The following is a 17693-nucleotide window of genomic DNA, read 5'->3' on the forward strand; positions in this document are numbered from 1 at the left end:
AAAGCTTTCCCCAAACTCTTACAGTTCTGAAAGGAATAGAAAGTATCCTGGCAGCCCAGCCAAGGAATGCCACAAAGTCACACCACACAACAACCCTCACAGGACATCTGTGGGGAGGGAAGAACCCAGGAGGGTGGCTGCCTCTGCTAGCCAAGAAGCAGCAGAGAACCAGGCAGAAGTTTATACGGCGTTTCCAGGAATGGGGAATGGTGGTTTTCAAGTCCAGAGCTTGGGCTTTACTCTGTAGGGCGGGGCTGGCTCTGGCCCTTAGGGTAGGTAGAGGTCCTCAGGGGAGGGGTCTGGCCCTGTGCCTCAAGGGGCTTACACAGAGGACACAAAGTGACTCAAACTATGCTGAACTCCAGATCTAGGAGATCCAAATAACCTCTTCTGAACTCCTGGGGCACCCAGGCACACACGTGGTACACATACATACATGCAGGCAAGACACCCATACATATAAAATTAAACAAAACAAAACAAAACTTTAAACATAAACAAATCTCTCTCTCTCTCTCTCTCTCTCTCTCTCTCTCTCTCTCTCTCTCTCTCTCTCTCAACAAAGAAAACTATTTCCAGTGGTGAATATTTTAGCCAAAGGAAAATTTAACTTTTCCTCAGGATAAAATACAGCTGAGGGTGGAGCAAGCCAGATGTGGACAGATGTGCCTGTTGGGCGTAGAGGCACAAACCCTGCCACAACTGCTTTGCGCTCTTTTCTAGATAATTGCAGCAGACATCCCTGTAGAACCCTGTCAGAGACCTCTCCGGGCTGGAAGACCACCAGTAAGCAAGCCAGCCATGGTCAAGGTGCCTCCTGACCAGCCTGCCTTTCACCCCGAGAACTCGGACTGGGAGACCTACCGACTAGCAGCCATCCATTGAAGTGGTCAGCCGAAGACCTTCTAGGCTTCTAGGTGTCTGGCTGAAAACCCTGAGCCCCTTCCTCGTCGCATAGGGTGACGTCCCCCACGCCACCTCGTGCAGGTCAGAGGAGACAGAGGCAGCCTTGACCCGGGGCTTTTTTTGCTGGTTTCAGGCTTTTTTCTGCTTGAGTGGAGATGAGACAGACATCGCCCCTCCCTCGGCCAGACACACGTGCACTCGCGCCCAGCGCTGTGTCAGGGGCAGGGACGAGCTAGGCTTCCACTCCCGGGTCGGCGCACGCCGCTCGCTCGCGACCCCGGCCCCGGCGCGCTGCCCCGAGGAGGCGTCCGCGGGGGACGGAGGCGCGCACCCCGCCCGGCACACCCGGGCACATCCCAGCGAGCAGCGGCCGGGGTTTCCTGCAAGGCAGGGCGCCGCCAGGCGAGCACGGTCCTGCTCCCAGCGCGGCCGACCGCACCCGGCGGGCCTGGTTCTGCGGATCAGGTGGGTCCCGCGGGGCGCGACACTGAAGCCAGGAGCCGCGCGTGGGGAAGCGGTGAGAGCGAGCGGGGAGCGTCCTTGCTCCGGCCTAGCCCTACTATGGTCCTTGTTTTTGTCCTGGTCGCTTGATCATTTCCTCTGTGTCCAGTTCTGAACTCCAGGCTCTGTCCTACCCTGTACCGCGTCGCTGCAGACCGGGGCCTGCTGGGGTCGTCCCCTTCCCTCTGTAGCCGAGAAGCAGGGCCGGGCTGGACTGGGCAGGCGGAGAATCTCGGGACCACCAGTACTAACCAGAGAGTCTTGAAAGGCAGGAGGTGCTTTTCCTGCTGGAGGGTAGGACAGGGCAGGATGGCTCTTCCTCCGGACAAAATGGGAAAGGGGTGCAGGTAGGGGTAAAGTGAGGGGCTCCCGAATTCGACAGACAGACACTCTTAACAGCTGAGGAAGGACAAAGCCAAAACCAAGCCTGGGCAAAGTCTTCGGCACTAACTTTGCTGTGGGAGGTAATCCCGTCCGACTTTTCAAACCACCTCGTTCCCACTGCGAAGAGACACAGTGCAGCGTTTGAAGATGGCAGGAAACCGCTCAACAGAACAGAAGCACACACACACACACACACACACACACACACAAAACTGTTTAACAGAACAGAAGCACATACACGCACACACACACACACACACAACTGCTCAACAGAACAGAAGCACACACACGTTTTACTATTTTATATTTTATGTTAGCATACAAAGTAATGCATTTCATTATGGTGTTTTCATACATATGCGATTACACAAACTCTTGAAAAGCATCCAAGAAACAGCAAAGCGGGGACTATGTCAGGGCGCTTGGGGCTGGGGTGCGGAGGAGGGAGAGCAGAGACTGGAGGATTGCTGTCTTCCCTGGGGCGGGGGCCTGGAGCAAGGGGAGGAGAGCAATGTGTCAGCCACACTTGCTCCTCCCCCAGGAAGGACCTGCGACCCAGGGACTCTTATTTTTGTGGTTTTGCTTGTCTGGCAGTATATCGGCTCAGAACAGATGTGGCTGCCTCTTTCATTTGCCTGAAGGTCGATAGGTGTGTCTCAGGAGGCAGATTCTGGGTGGAGCCCTGGTCTTGCCTTTGCTTAGCTGGGCGACACCTTCCCTGGCAGTCTCCTTGGAATGTGAATTCGGATCCTGCTGGAGACCTCGCTCTCAGGCTCGGTAGGCAAAGGGAGGGGCTGGCCCATGGCTGGGGTGTGTAGGGCTTGAGGTATCAGGACTATCGGAGCATCTGCCTTTCGGTGGCACTAGACACTTTCTACCTTCCTTAATTTTCTATCACAGTTATTTTGGGGAGTAGTTGCTTCCTCCCTAATGGGGGTCCGGATGAGAGTCCAAGCTGTATCTGATGCAATTAACAGGTGCCCGGTAACTAAATAAGGCAGGACTGGAAGCTTCCCTCGGGATTACCTGGTTCCGGAGGCCTTGAGATATGTTGGCTCAGGCCCCAGTAGCTGAGGAGGGGTACCTGGAGGCCCCGGATCCTGCTCCTCCAAGCTTCCCGGATAGAACCAATTCAGTTTGCTTCTGCTTATGTTATGTTCTGCTTCTGTTATGAACTCCCCAAAGTATGTTTTGGGGGGAGTCCTCCCATCCCCAGCCCTGTGATAGAGCCAGTTTTCGGTGGAATGCCTGAGATCAGAGGGTGTAAGGAGATCAATTGATTACAATCCAGTCCCCCAGTGGCTGAACTTTTACCAGGAGTGGGCTTTCTCTGGCCATACTGGCTCTGAGCAGCCATTTCCCTAGCTCTGTGACACTTCTGGGCCAGGGGCTGACCACGAGTCTTACTCCCTGGGCACTTCCGAGTCTTTAGTGGGACTGTAGTGTGAATGGGTCTCTCAGGTTCCCTAGCCTGGCTAGGCACCATTGGCCTGAATTATAGAGAGGGAAATCAGAGTTCAGAGATGCCAAGTCACTGGCTTATAGGCTCTCAGTCATTAAATCAGAGCTGTGGTGTGAATGCGTTCCCATCGGTCTCTAAAGCTTGTGGACTTTCAGGATCGCCCACCATGGCTAGGAAATGGCTAAAGGACAGATGCCGTGGCTATGGGGGAAGGGCTGGGAGAGTGGGAGGGAGGTGCCTGGGGTGGGGGCTGAGCATTTAAACAGGTACAGTCAAGTGTAAGTATTATTTCATTTGAAGTGAATATGCTTTCTGCTTATTTTTAGATACTTAAATTTTATTTTCTAATTTTTAATTACACTGTAATTTACACACACAACCCACAAGTCATAAACATTTTTGGTTCAATGAGTTGAAAGGCTTTTGGAGGGACAGTCCTTGGCCCAGGCTGGTCATTTTTGGTGGAGTGGCTGAGGTCTTGTGTGACAAAACTTTTCTTGGAGAGACGCAACACATGTCACTCATAGGTGACAAACCACCAAAGTCAGAAACCACCTAAGTCCAGCTTGGTGAACCAATGAGTTTCATTGTAGTCACTTACAGGAATGTGGGTGAGGGGTCACTTACAGGAGCAGAAATGACTCACAGACAGATGCATCACCAATGCCCACCCGAGCACAGGTAACAACTCACAAAAGCTGGGAACCTGGAGCACACTGCACAGCCTGCAGGCAGCTCAACAGGTTGAAGAGTGTCCTTCCTGAGTGACTGGTCTACACCTCTTCCCGGCAGCTCAGCTGGTTTCTGCTATTCCTAGACAGCTGCTCTGGTCTCAGTCTTCTTTGCAGCCCAACTTCCTTGGTCGAGAGGGTCTCTCAGCTTCTATTGCTTACTCTGTCGGGGAGGGGCCTACTGAATTGGTCAGTTTCAGGGAGCTGTGAAGCTATTTTTTGTTGTCGTTTACTTCCCGGCCTAAGGAACTTTCCTGCAGGGTGGGATGTTTTAATCTAGGAGGAGAGACTGGACAGCAGTCTTGAGCTGTGTGTTTGAGGTGGGGGCGAAGTAGTTGATGAGGACATTTGAACCTAGGACTTTCCACACCCAGTCTGGGGTGTTGTTACCCACTGAGCTATACCCTAAGACCCTGCAATTATTCCACCTCTGAACAATATCCTCTAGCCCCTTTGATCTGTCGTTTGTTTTGAAAGAGAGTCTTACTTTGTAGCTTGGGCTCTCTCCATAACCATACTCCCCACCCCCGACACCCCCATCTCAGCTTCCTGGGTGTTGGAACCACAGGTGTGCCCTACTGCGCCTCACCTCGCACACGTCCATGCTGATTGGTTTTCCATTTTGTATTTTAAGTCTCAGGGTCATTTTATTAGAATTTGAAGAAAATCTTGGCCGAGACTGGGAGGAGTTTTTTGAGTTGTGGTCCAAGGGCAGGCTCAGGGAAGTCTGGAAGCTTTTAGAATACGTGCGTGCGTGCGTGCATGCCTGCCTGCCTGCCTGCCGTGTGACCTTCTCATCTTTGGAGAAACAGAATCCCAGGGATCAGGGCAGACATGCTCAGGATTTTAGCTGGTGAAATGAGGTAATTCCACGGAGTCTGTCTGATAGTAAAGGGGACTTACTCTGGGTTAACTCACAATAACATAGGGAGTTGGTCACTGGCTCCAGGAGGGGTGGGCGCAGTCCAACACGGTTCTCTGGAGAACTCGGCCTTTCTCTGCAGCTCTAACATCCAAGACCACAAGGTAGCCAAGCGAGTGAGCACATATGCATTCCAGGTCTTAAGGGGTCCCCCTTCAGCCACACCTGGGGGTACCTAGCAGTTACCTGTTGCCTACTGGGGCGGTGATTTAGGGGTAAAGCACAGACAACCACCCACACACTCACTGGTGTCCAAAGAAGAGACCAAAGGAGATGAAAGGAAAAGTTATGCTTTTTGAATGAGAACTCAGAAAGTGGGTTAGTAGTGAAGATGTGTAAGTAACTTCACAAGGAGTGGTCTTCCTGAGGAGTGGTCTTCCTGGGGAGTATATGATCTCGTTAAGGGGGATAATTGCTCCCTTCTATGGCCTTAATATATATTCAGGTGTGTCAACTTTAATTTAGGTGGGTGTCCTGGCCAGGTGATTGACAGGCCCAGTTGGATTAATTTTAAGGGAGAGGACAATAGTGTGTAATATTATCTTTGGGACTGATGAGAATGTAGCTGGGTGTGGTGGTGCAGGGGGCAGAGCCAGGCAGATCTCTGAGTTTGAGGCCATCCTGATCTACAGTGTGAGTTCCAGGACAGCCAGGGCTACACAGAGAAGCCTTGTCTCAAAGAAAAAAAAATAAGCCATGTCTCCCAAGGTCATAGATAGGACTCAGATTCCATTGACCCAGAGAAAGGACCTTCTCCTTAATGGATCCCAGCAAAGTCTTGATAAAGCCTCATCTATGGGAGAGGCCACCTTCAATGGCTTCCATGCTTGTTAATGGACTGTCAAGCTACCCAACATCTAGGGGATGGCTGCCTAGTGGATCTGGGTACGTCCATCTGAAAAGGAGGCACAGAACAGTTTAGTGTCTCCACTCTCACTGACTTTTAGGCCCTGGGAAGGTACTCTGGGGGACCTAGGTAGGAGAAAGTCTGTCAGAGAGTGGGTCCACTGTAAACGACAGGAGGTACAGTAGTGTGGCTTCTGAGATGAACAGGTCAGTACTAAGGATATGGCAGACATAACTCATTCCCACCACGGAAATCTGGACATCGTCTGCATGACCTGAATCTGATTTAGTAGATTGTGTAAAGCAGATGAATCATTTATCAGAATTATCAGGATACACAAACAGCGTTTCGTTTACGGTTAGGAAAAGCATGAGAGGCCTTTGCTCCGAGTGCTCTCCCTGGTGCGTCAGCGGCCCTGGGGAGGCCTGAAGACCTGATTCACCCCTTTAACGTCTACTCACCTCTTTTACTTTGTATTTTTTTCGTCATTTGACTCTTCGGTCGTTCTTTCCTGCTGGGTACTTAAGACCATGTAGGCACCTGAAGATGTATTCAATTTTTTTTTTTATTGTTAAGGTCTATTGGCATTCCTCAGGGTGACTCCCGGGTCTTATGGGAGCCCCTTGGGTCTCTTGTCTTTCCCTGCCAGCTTTGCCATCTGTGGGGTAAGTCGGGGCTTTGTTGACCATGTTGTTTCCCTTGGCACCCTGAGGGCCCCTCTCTCTCTGTGTTGACCCTCCTCTGCAGAATGTACAATAGTTAGGTCCAACCTCTGCCTCTTCAGGGCCCCTCTAATCCAGAGGACAGGTGACTTGAGAGCTGTCAGGACCCTTGGAGAACTGTCCCATCATCCCTTGGGGCCTGGTTGACCCAGGGGTAGGGTGTAAAATAATGGCTGTTCCTTTATCCCCTGTATCGTCATTGGCTCGAGTCCAAGTTCGGTTGTTGACCACTCCTCCCACCCCCCCACCCCCCACCCCCACCCTTACTCCACCCCCAGAAGCCTTGTTAGGACAGCCTTGAAGAGAAGGTTGGACATGGAGCACATCTGATCACTTTTTACCTTTTACAAGACAGATCTAGGAGGAGGATGGTAAATATTTACAGTTACTATTATTATTTATTTTGATATTAAACCTTAAATTACCAGTGATTGGTCACTCTCTCTAACAAGTTGACTTACAAGTTGAGGGACACTGTGCAGGGACAAGTTCGCTTCTTTCTTAGGGATCAAGTTTGACCTAATCTTAGGGACTGCATTTGGTGAGAGCCAGGGTAGGGAGGCAGGAGCCATCGGGAGTGTGTGCTGCTAATTCCAGAGCTGCACTGACTGATGAGAATAAAGACCCAGAGTTTACTGGGAATTAGGATACATGCTCCCTCGAGTCCTGAAATTACTTTAGTTATCAGGGTCTAAGTTCCCCAACTGGTGATGGTCAGAATCCACAAGTTGTGGGGACCAGGCTTTACACACACACACACACACACACACACACACACACACACACACACAATCACACTTACACATACTCTCATGTATAAAAACACACACAGACTCTCTCACACTCACAGACACTCTCTCACACACACTTTGTCACACACAGAGACACTTAGACACACAGATACTGACTCATATAGACACACACACTGTCACACACAGACACTTAGACACACAGATACTGACTCATATAGACACACACACTGTCACACACAGAGACACTTAGACACACAGATACTGACTCATATAGACACACACACTGTCACACACAGACACTTAGACACACAGATACTGACTCATATAGACACACACACTGTCACACACAGAGACACTTAGACACACAGATACTGACTCATATAGACACTCACACACATACACTGTCACACGCACAGTAAAGATGTAATTACCTCTTAGATGTATATGCCTTTTGTTTCCTTCCTGGGAGAACCCAGCGTGATCGGGAGGCGATCCTAAAAGCCTTTAATCCTAGCTGCTGCGTGTTGGTGGCTTATGGCTCCAGGGCAGTCTCTGTTCTCTTAGGACCCAGTTGGTACTTTTAGGTAAAAAGACCTTAAAAAAAAAAAATCACCTCATGGTGTTATGGCTATATTCTCCTGGAGAAGTGTCAGCTACCACCAAAGCAAGGGCCTTAAGACCCACGGTGATAGAGATAAAGCCTGGAGTCAAATTCAGAGAATAGCCAAAGGGTAGCTGCTGGTGGGCCGTCAGCAGGAGCTTCCCTGAGCTGCTAGTGTGCTCACCTGGTCTGTCCTTGTTTATGGCCCCCCATAGGTGACCAAATATGTTCCCCAAGAATCAGGGTTCTCTTCTGCAGGGGCTTAGTCTTGTTGGTAAAAGAATTTTAAAACAGACTCAGAAGGAAACTCAGGAACCATTTTATGAAAATTCACAAGAACAGCAAGAGGGCAGGCAAGCCGTAAATCTTGTTAGCAGCCGGGGGAAGGAGCCCAGAAGTGGGCGAGAGATGGGCTCAGTGGTGGAGGTCTGCAAGCAGCTGTCCCGGGAGGGAGGTTCTACGGAGGACCACTGATGCAGAGCGAGTCAGAACGAGCTTGCTTCCCAAAGAAGAGATAGAGTGAGGAGAAAGGAACAGTTAGACGCTTTGTATTAGAACTCCGAAGAGCAAGAAGACAGTAAAATGTAAGCAACTGCCTCTTATTTATTTATTTTAATTTTTTGAGACAGAGTCTCATTCAGCCCACACAGATCTAGATTATATGTAGCTGAGGATGATCTTGGATTTCTGACGTCTTGCCTCCGCTCTTGAGTGTTAGGAGTGTAGGGTGCACTGCTGTGTGATCTCTGGGGACTGAACCTGGGGCTTGGTGGACGCCAAGCAAGGACGCTAGCAGCTGAGCTCCACCCCTGTGTAAGAAAGTTCCCAAAACGAGACAAAAATATTTTCATCAGGCCTCGTGGGATTGCTCAGCAGCTGAAGAGTGCGTTCTCTTGCAGAGGACCTGAGTTTTATTTCCAGCACTCAGGGCAAGTCACGTGGCTCCTGAATGCTTGTGACTCCAGCTCCAGGGGATCTGATACCTTCCTCTGACCCCCAAGTGCCCCGCATGCATGCGCAACACCCCATGCAGACAGATACACATGCACATCATTAACAATAATAAATCTTAAAAAACTGTCATTATCCTAGAAGATTCATCCCCCCCCCCATGCAACCATTTCCTGAGTTTGTTGCTCACTGATTAATTTTGCCTGTTCCTGGACTTCATGTAAACAGAATCAGACATATCTGTTTGATTTCACTCACACAATGTGTTGAGACTCAATTGTGTGTGCTAATGAGTTATTTGGTTCTTGCTATTGTCACATTGTATTCTGTTTCACAGCTACCATTTGTTTATGTCTTCTCTCATTAAAGACCAGGTGAGTCCCTTCCAGGGTGAGGCTAGCATGCAGGCATTCTTGTTCAAACCTTTTTAGAACATTGGTGTTAAGCCAGGGTGAAATGTGAAATTGTTGGGTCACTGTATGTTCCCACAGCAGTGCATGAGAACTGGAGTTGTTGAGTGTGTGTCTGTGTGTGTGTGTGTGTGTGTGTGCATATGTGTGCATATGTGTGTGTGTGTGTGTGTGTGTGCATACGTGTGTGTGCGAGTGCCCCTGAATGTGTGGTGGTGCTGGTCCATTTATGCACATATGGAGTCCAGAAGGAGATGTCAGGTGTCCTCCTCCTCATCACTGTCCACCTACTTTTTGGTGACAGGGTCTCATCGTCCCCACCTTGGCTAGACTGAGTGGCCAGCAAGCCCCGGGAACCCTCCCTGCTATCCCTGCCTGGTCCCCAGCACTGGGCTTCCAGACATGCACGTCATCCCTGACTTTAGACTTAGCTCGCCATGCTTGCCCAGCAAGCGGTTACCCACTGAGCCATCTCTGGCCAGCTGCTGTGGACAGAACTCAGTGCTGATGGTGGTCTTTCTGATTTTTGCCATTTGAGTGACTGATTGATAGTGTCACTGCCTTTTTTTTTTTTAAAAAAAACTGTTGAATTTTGGGTTTTGAAGTTGAGAACATGAGCAGGGACAGGATATAAAACAAGCTGGTGATGATGTGCAGGCTCACTGCAGCCATAGTTTGGAGGGAAGTGGTGGTTGACTAGTTGTTATTGGTGGTTGAGGTGGTTGAGGCTGGGTGTTTTCAGGTTGTTTTTTTTTTTTTCCCCCGAGACAGCGTTTCTCTGTGTAGCTTTGGTGCCTGCCCTGGATCTCACTCTGTAGACCAGGCTGGCCTTAATCTCACAGAGATCCGCCACCATTGCCCGACTATTTTCAGGTTCTTGACAACTCATCCAAAGAATTGAAAACTAGGATTCACAAGTGGATCTCTGTGAGTTTGAAGCCAGCCTGGCCTATATAGTAAGTTCCAGGCTAGCCAGGGCTACATAGTAAGACCTTGTCTCAAAAATAAACAAATAAAATATAGGCAAAAAGCAAGCAAACAGACAAACAAAACCCACATCAAAACCCCTGCCTTTTGCTTGGCACAGTGGAGTACACCTTTAATCCCAGCACTTGGGGCAAGTGGGGGGTGGGGTAGGCTGATCACTGAGTGTTTCTGTCAAACCAGGGCTGCATCGTGAGACCCTGTTAAAAACAATGCAAACGAACAGAAAGAGTTGACATTTACCAAAGAGTCAGGATAATTTTATTGAGATAACATTGACGGTGGGGCTGGGGTGGCAGGAGGCATCTGGAGAGATAGCTCAGCTTTGGAAAGCACTTGCTGCTCCTGAAGAGGACCAGAGTTCAGTTCCCACCTCCACAAGAGGCGGCTCACAACTGCCTATAGCTCTTGCTTCAGGGGCGCACTGCCCTCTCCTGGCCTCCTTGGGTATCTGCATTTATGTGCACCCCACCCCACCCCCTACCCCCTGCCATGCACATGTATCCTTAATTAAAAACAAAAATAAAACATCAAAAAAAAAAATAGCCGGGCGGTGGTGGCGCATGCCTTTAATCCCAGCACTCGGGAGGCAGAGCCAGGCGGATCTCTGTGAGTTCGAGGCCAGCCTGGGCTACCAAGTGAGTTCCAGGAAAGGTGCAAAGCTACACAGAGAAACCCTGTCTCGAAAAACCAAAAAAAAAAAAAAATTGATAGCAGGCCACATGAGTGGGCAAATCCAAAGGCCCTATTTTTCTTCAGGGCTTCCTTTTATAGCCTTCATGAGGAGGGCCAGGTTACCAATGGGTGTCTCTTTATTGATTGACATATTAGGTCATATTCATTTTTCTTATTGCACATGTCCTTTCATATAATATATCTGATTTTAGTCATATGTACACCTAGGGGATTCTCCCCAAAGGTTACTAAAGGTCATAGTTTTGCCGAATTGCTCTCTTACCCAACACCGGTTTGAGCTGGATAATCAACTGTGGTGGTTCTATTCCTGCACTGGAGTGGAAGTTGTCGAAAGCTGATTGTTACGGGGGTGGGGTGGGGTAGCCTAATGCAGGGGGAGGGTTGAGGGTTTCCGAGGCTGCCAGGTGCGTTGTGTGTACAGTATGTGCGGTGAAGGAGCTAGGCTGCCAGGCTGCCAGACACATTGTTGATTACGAGCTGTCTTGCGTGCTTGCCTGCCTCATAGTGGCTTTCCACAGAGACTCCCAGGCTCCAGCGTGTTCTCTGTTGTCAACTGGGATTTTCAGACTTGGTTCTTGTAGTCAATAATCTAGGCAAATTCAAGAATGTTCCTGACTTTAAGTGTGACATCTATAGCCTTTGCCTTTCCTCAATGTTGGTTCCTCGGTCCCGACTTTTAACTGTTTGGACATTTCTTCTTGGGCTTGTATCAGGCACTGCAAATCTCAACAAGTCCAGGAGGGAATCATTTTCTTACGGTGTCCTTCTGTCCGTATCGCTAATGAACGATGGTGTTGGTGGCTGAGAGAACAGGAAGAATGTCTGCGGCAGGGAGGGGAGTGAATTATGTTCACTGATGCAGAACAGTGCCGGTGGGGCGGGGAAGGACAGGATGGGACTCAGAGGTTCCACTGGGCAAATAAATTACCAAAATACGCCAAGAGTGGAGGGTGGGGAGGAGGGTAAGCAAGCCAGGGCCACGGAAGCTGAGCCAGCAAGAAGCATTGACATTTTTTATTACAATGTTATTTGTCGTGTGTGTGTGTGTGTGTGTGTGTGTGTGTGTGTGTGTGTGTGCAGGTACGTGCATGCCATGATGCATGTGTGGAGGTCAGCGGGCAGTTTGTATCTCCCTTATTTTTGAATTAGCACACAAAGCAGCATGGTTTTTGAGGTATTTTCATGCTGAGCTTCTCTTGCCCTCTTCCCGTGCTCCCCACTTCTGCCCACAGCAGAACCCTGTCTCACATTCATTCCACCTGTGTTCGTCCCCCTCCTGTCTTAGTTAAGGGTTCTGTTGCTGTGAAGAGACAACATGACCACAGAAACCCTTATAAAGGAAAACATCTAACTGAGGGGGCAGCTTACAGTTTCAGAGGTTCAGTCCATTATCATCCTGGCGGGACATGGTGGCCTGCAGGCAGACATGGTTCTGGAGAAGGAGCTGAGAGTTCTACATCTGTATCCATGGGCAACAGGAAGTGAACTGTGAGGCACACTGAACGTAGCTTAAGCATATGAAACCTTAAAGCCCACTCCCAGTAACACACTTTCTCCAAAAAGGCCACATCTACTCCAACAAGGCCACACCTCCTAATGCCACTCCCTATGGCCTACGGGGGCCATTTTCTTTCAAACCACCACATTCCACTCTGTGGCCCCCATAGGCTTGTGGCCATATCATAATGCAAAATGCATTTAGTCCAACCTCAGAAGTCCCCATAGTCTACAACAGTCTCAAACTTGTTTAAAAGTCCAAAGTTCAAAATAAAATAAAATAAAATAAAATAAAATAAAATAAAAAGTCCAAAGTTCAAAGTCTCTTTTGAGACTCATGCAATCTCTTACCTATAACTCCCTGTAAAGTCAAAATAAAAAACAGGTTCCATACTTGCAACATACAATGGCACAGAATATACATTACTATTCCAAAATGTAGGAAAGGGAGCATAGTGAGGAAATACTGGACCAAAGCAAAACTGAAAATGAGTTGGACAAACTGCAAATTCTGCATCTCTATGTCTGATGTCATTATCATGGTGGGGAGCATGGCAGACATGGTGCTGGCAAAGACCTGAGAGCTCTACCTCTGGATCTTCAGGCAGCAGGAAGAGAGAAGTTCTAGGCTTGGCATGGGCTTCTGAAACCTCAAAACCTACCCCCATTGACACACTTCCTCCAACAAGGCCACACTTCCTAATCCTTTCAAATAGCGCCACTCCCTGGTGACCAGGCATTCAAATCTATGAGCCTGTACCGGTCATTTCTATTCAGACCACCACCATAGGTTTATGGCCATGTCATAATGCAAAAATACATTGAATCCAACTTCAAAAGTCTCCATACTCTATATAACAGCCTCAACACTGTTTAAAAGTTGTGGAGTATTTACCAGAGAAGACTGCTTGGACATGGGTTTAAGCCAATAGAAAGTCTTTATTGTTTATCTATAATGTGACTATGCTGAGTGTTCAGGATTTTTCTCAGGGTGAGCTTTTAAGCACAAAAACCATGTTCTAGGTGGACATATTTTCATTAACAAGAACAGTTAGCCAGAAGAGGAACTACAGAAGCCAAAAACCAAGGTTAGTACGTTAAGACTTCCCCAGAACTATGGACTGTGATGTTTCATTTCATTGAGGTGTTTTCGGTTTTTTTTTTTTTGGCAGGTGGTGCTGTCTATGTGCTGAGTTTTACAGCCTGAATGGCACTTCCATCATGGAGTCAGTTGTGCTAAGGTCTTGGGGCCTACTCAGGTCTGGGGCCCTGTTACAGATGGCACATTTCTGACATACAATGGCACAGAATGTACATTACCATTCCAAAAGGGAGGAAAGGGAGCCTAGTGAGGAAATACTGGAGCAAAGCAAGAATGAAACTCTCAGCTCCTTCTCCAGCACCTTGTCTGCCTGCATGCCGCCATGCTTCCTGCCATGCTGATGATGGACTCTGAACCTGTCAGCAGGGCAAACTCCAAACTCTGCATCTCAGGTCAGATCTCCAACTCCTTTCAGCTTTGTTGACTGCAGCACACTTCTCTCTCTTGGACTGGTTCCACTCCCTGTTAGCAGCTCTTCTTGGCAGGAATCCCACAGCTCTGGTAGCTTCAACATTTTGGTGTCTCTAAGGCAATCCAGGCTTTACCTTCACAGCTTCACATAATGGCCTCTTTTGGCCTCCACACAGGGACACTTCTGGCACATGCCTGGCCTCAGCAGCTTTCCATAGTCATGGAGGCATATTCCATAACCCCTTTCTTGTATCCTTGATTCTAAAGCCAGAACCACATGGCCAAAGCTGCCAAGTTCTGCTGCTTGCTGGGGCTGGAACATGGCCCTCTCATTTAATTACATCTTTATCATCTTTCTGTTTTTGATGATTCCTTCACTGCCTAAGCTTGGCTATTTTGGAACTTGCTCTATAGACTAGGCTGGCCTCAAACTCAGAGATTCACCAGCTTCTGTCTTCGGAGTGCTGGGACACTCTCAAGTGTGCACCGCCATGCCTGGTCTCAAGCTTTTCTTTAATTCCTTTTCACAAGTTGGAAGCTTAGCTGGATGGGATCTTGCCCTGAGGTCACTACTCCCTTTATTCCATTTTATACCCTCTTTTCTTAAACCTTTTTATCTCCTTGAACACAAAACTTAGCTCCAGTCCACTTCCTGGTACCCCTTTTCTCCTCAAATTGTATGTTTTATATTTTTCATTGTTCAGCTTGTTCCTTTCCATTATAGTTCTTCATATGTGTGAACACTTATAACTGTAGCAGGCTTTCTTTTGGGCTACCAACCAGCTCTCAACTCATGACCTGGAGACTTATTATTAGTTGTGAATGCTCAGCCTAATTTCTAGCTAGCTCTTATAACTTAATTTAACCCGTTTCTCCTCATCTATGGTTTGTCTCAGGGCTTTTCATTTCATTCCTTCATTCTGTATGTTCTCTTCCATGTCTGTCTGTCTGGTGGCTGCCTGGCTGGCCCTGGGCATCTCCCTCTCTTTCTCCTTCATTCACCTCATTCTCTCGAGCCTAGATTCCTCCTCCTACTTATTCTCTCTGCCCACCAGCCCTGCCTGTCACTCTACTGCACAACTATTGGCCATTCAGCATTTTATTAGACCAATCAGGTGCCTTAGGCAGGCAAAGCAACACATCTTTACATAATTGAACAAATGAAGCATAAACAAATGCAACACACCTTTACATAGTTAAAGTAATATTCCATAACAGATAACCACATGGCAGATTCTATGCTAGGCTGTTTTGAGATTTCTCCTGCCAACGCAATTAATCCAAAACTCCTCACTGTAGTCTCTGGCAGTTTTGAGACAAGGGCAAAAAGCACCACCTTCTTTGCCAAAATATCACGAGAACAGTCTCTAGGCTACATGCTAAAGTTCTTCTCCTTTGAAACCTCTTGAGCCCCTACAGTTCAAGTCACCTCAGCACCCTTGTCTTCCATCTCCTACTAGGATGGCCTACTAAGCAGTGCTTAAAGCATTCCACTGCTTTCCTAACCGAAACTCCCAAAGTCTACATTTCCCCAAAGAAAAGCATGGTCAGGCCTATCACAGCAATACCCCAGTCTCTGGTGCCAACTTCCGTCTTAGTTAGGGTTTCTATTGCTGTAAAGAAATGCCATGGCCAGGGCAACTCTTATAAAGGAGCATATGAGACCTCACAGGCCACTTCCACAGTGATATAACGAAGTCACACCTCCTAATAATGCTTCTCCCTATGGGCCCATGGGGGCCTTGTTCTTTCATACCACCAATACCTCCCCATTCCCTTTCCTGAAATCCTTTCTCCTCTCATAGTCCCCTTTCTAGTTTCATAACATATACTCATACTCACATAACTAACGTATAACCACATAACTACACATACGTAAATAAGGCTAGGATCAGCTAATGAGAGAGAAAGTGGGATATTTATCTTTATGAGCTTGGGTTACCTCAATATAATATCCTCCAGTTTCATCCATTTTACTGCACATTTCATTTTTACTTGTGGTTTATAAAGATTCCCCTGTGTATTTATATATACTGTATTTTTATATTCACTCACCAGTGGATGGACAGCAAGGCTGATTGCATTTCTTTGCTATTAGGACTAGATCAGCAGTCAACACGGACAGGCAAGGATCTCTGTGGTAGGACAGAGTCCGGGAGTGGTAGAGCTGGGTCATATGGCAGTTCAGTTTTTAGCTTTGTGAGAAACCTCTGCACAGATTTCCATAGTGGCTGCACCGGTTTACACCCCCACCAGTGGTGAATAAGGACTCCTCTTGCCTCACATCCCTGCCAGCATTTGTTGTCATTTGTTTTCTTGACGTAGCCGTTCTGACTAGGGTGAGATGGAGTCTCAAAGCCAGTTTAATTTGCATTTCCCTGACGGTGGAGAATGTTGAACATGTTTAAAAAAACAGAACATTGGCCAGTTGAGTTTCTTTTTTTGAGGACTGTTCAGCTCATTGGCCCACTTGTTGGTTGGCAGATTTTTTTTTGGCATATTTTCATCCTTTGGTTCTTTTTTTTTTCTTTCCTTTTAATTTGAAGACAATTCCTGAACTATATCATTGAGCCATAGTGACAATGAAAACATGTCAAAGGTGTAAATACTGACATGTAAAACAATGATCAGAAATAACCTTCTGCCGGGCGGTGGTGGCACATGCCTTTAATCCCAGCACTCAAGAGGCAGAGCCAGGTGGATCTCTGTGAGTTCGAGGCCAGCCTGGTCTACAGAGCAAAATCTAGGACAGGCACCAAAACTACACAGAGAAACCCTGTCCCGCGAAACACACACACACACACACACACACACACACACACACACACACACACACACACAAAGAATATCATTAAAATTTTGATAGGGATTGCATTGAATTTTTAGATTAATTCTATACTTCTAATATTAGTATAGATATTTTTACATTCTCAATACGGCCAAACTATGAGCATGGAAGGTCTTTCCATTATCTATTTTTATTCCTCAATTTATTTTTTCAATGTCTTAAAGTTTTCATTGTAGAGGTTTTCACCTCCTTTCTTAGGCTTACTTCTAGGCATATTGTTTGTTTATTTATTTATCTTGAAGCTATTGAGAATGGAATATTTTTCCTAATTTTTTTCCTTAATGAGTTCATTTTTGATACATTACTGAAAATGTTTCTCAGATTTAAATGTTCTCTGGTGGAGTCTGTAAGGTCTTAAGTGTAGAATCATGTTATTCACAGCATGGAGCAATTTGACTTCTTTTCCTACTTTTGTCCACTCACATCTTCCTCTTGTCTGAGAGCTCTGAGACTTTGAGCTGTATACTGAATATGAGTGGAGAAAGTGGGCATCTTTGTGTCCCTCCAGAGTCTAGAGGAAATGCTCAATTTTCCCGTCTAATCTTTGCTTTAGGTTTATTACATAAGCCTTCTTTATGTTGAATGTTCCTAGTCCCTAGCGTACTTTTTATCATGAAGCATATTGAACTTTCAAGTGTCTTTCTGTATCAAGGTGAACATGTGATTTTTTGCCCTATGTCTGTTTATGTGAAGGGTCACAGTTACTGGTTTGCATATGTTGAACCAACCTTGCATCCCTGGGATGAAACTGATTGATCATGATGTTTTGGTTTTTTATTTTAATCTTAAAACTAAAAATATTGTGTGATGAGTTGTTTGCCCACATGAATGTATATGCACCACGTGTGTTTCTGGTGCCTCTGGAGGATGGAAGAGTGTATCAGACCCTTGGAACCGGAGTTGTTCGCTGCCTTGTGGGTGCTGGGAAGCAAACCTGCGCCCTCTGCAGGAAAATTCTCCAGCTCC

At 47.3% G+C, this 17693-nt stretch overlaps 1 protein-coding gene across 2 annotated transcripts in view; it reads left to right on the forward strand.

Moving 5' to 3' along the window:
- The first annotated feature begins 1270 nt into the window (after positions 1 to 1270).
- Positions 1271 to 17693, forward strand: part of Ggta1 (glycoprotein alpha-galactosyltransferase 1 (inactive)) — a 74574-nt gene continuing 58151 nt past the window's right edge. The window contains exon 1 of one of the 2 annotated variants that reach the window (XM_037204483.1): positions 1271 to 1371. The gene's annotated coding sequence lies outside the window, so the exon portion shown is untranslated. Of the gene's footprint in view, positions 1372 to 2375; positions 2569 to 17693 lie in introns of those variants that run through there. The other variant, XM_028886098.2, reaches the window with a different exon arrangement.

The sequence above is a fragment of the Peromyscus leucopus genome, chromosome 4 (genome assembly GCF_004664715.2).
Source record: "Peromyscus leucopus breed LL Stock chromosome 4, UCI_PerLeu_2.1, whole genome shotgun sequence".
Taxonomy (NCBI): Eukaryota; Metazoa; Chordata; class Mammalia; order Rodentia; family Cricetidae; genus Peromyscus; species Peromyscus leucopus.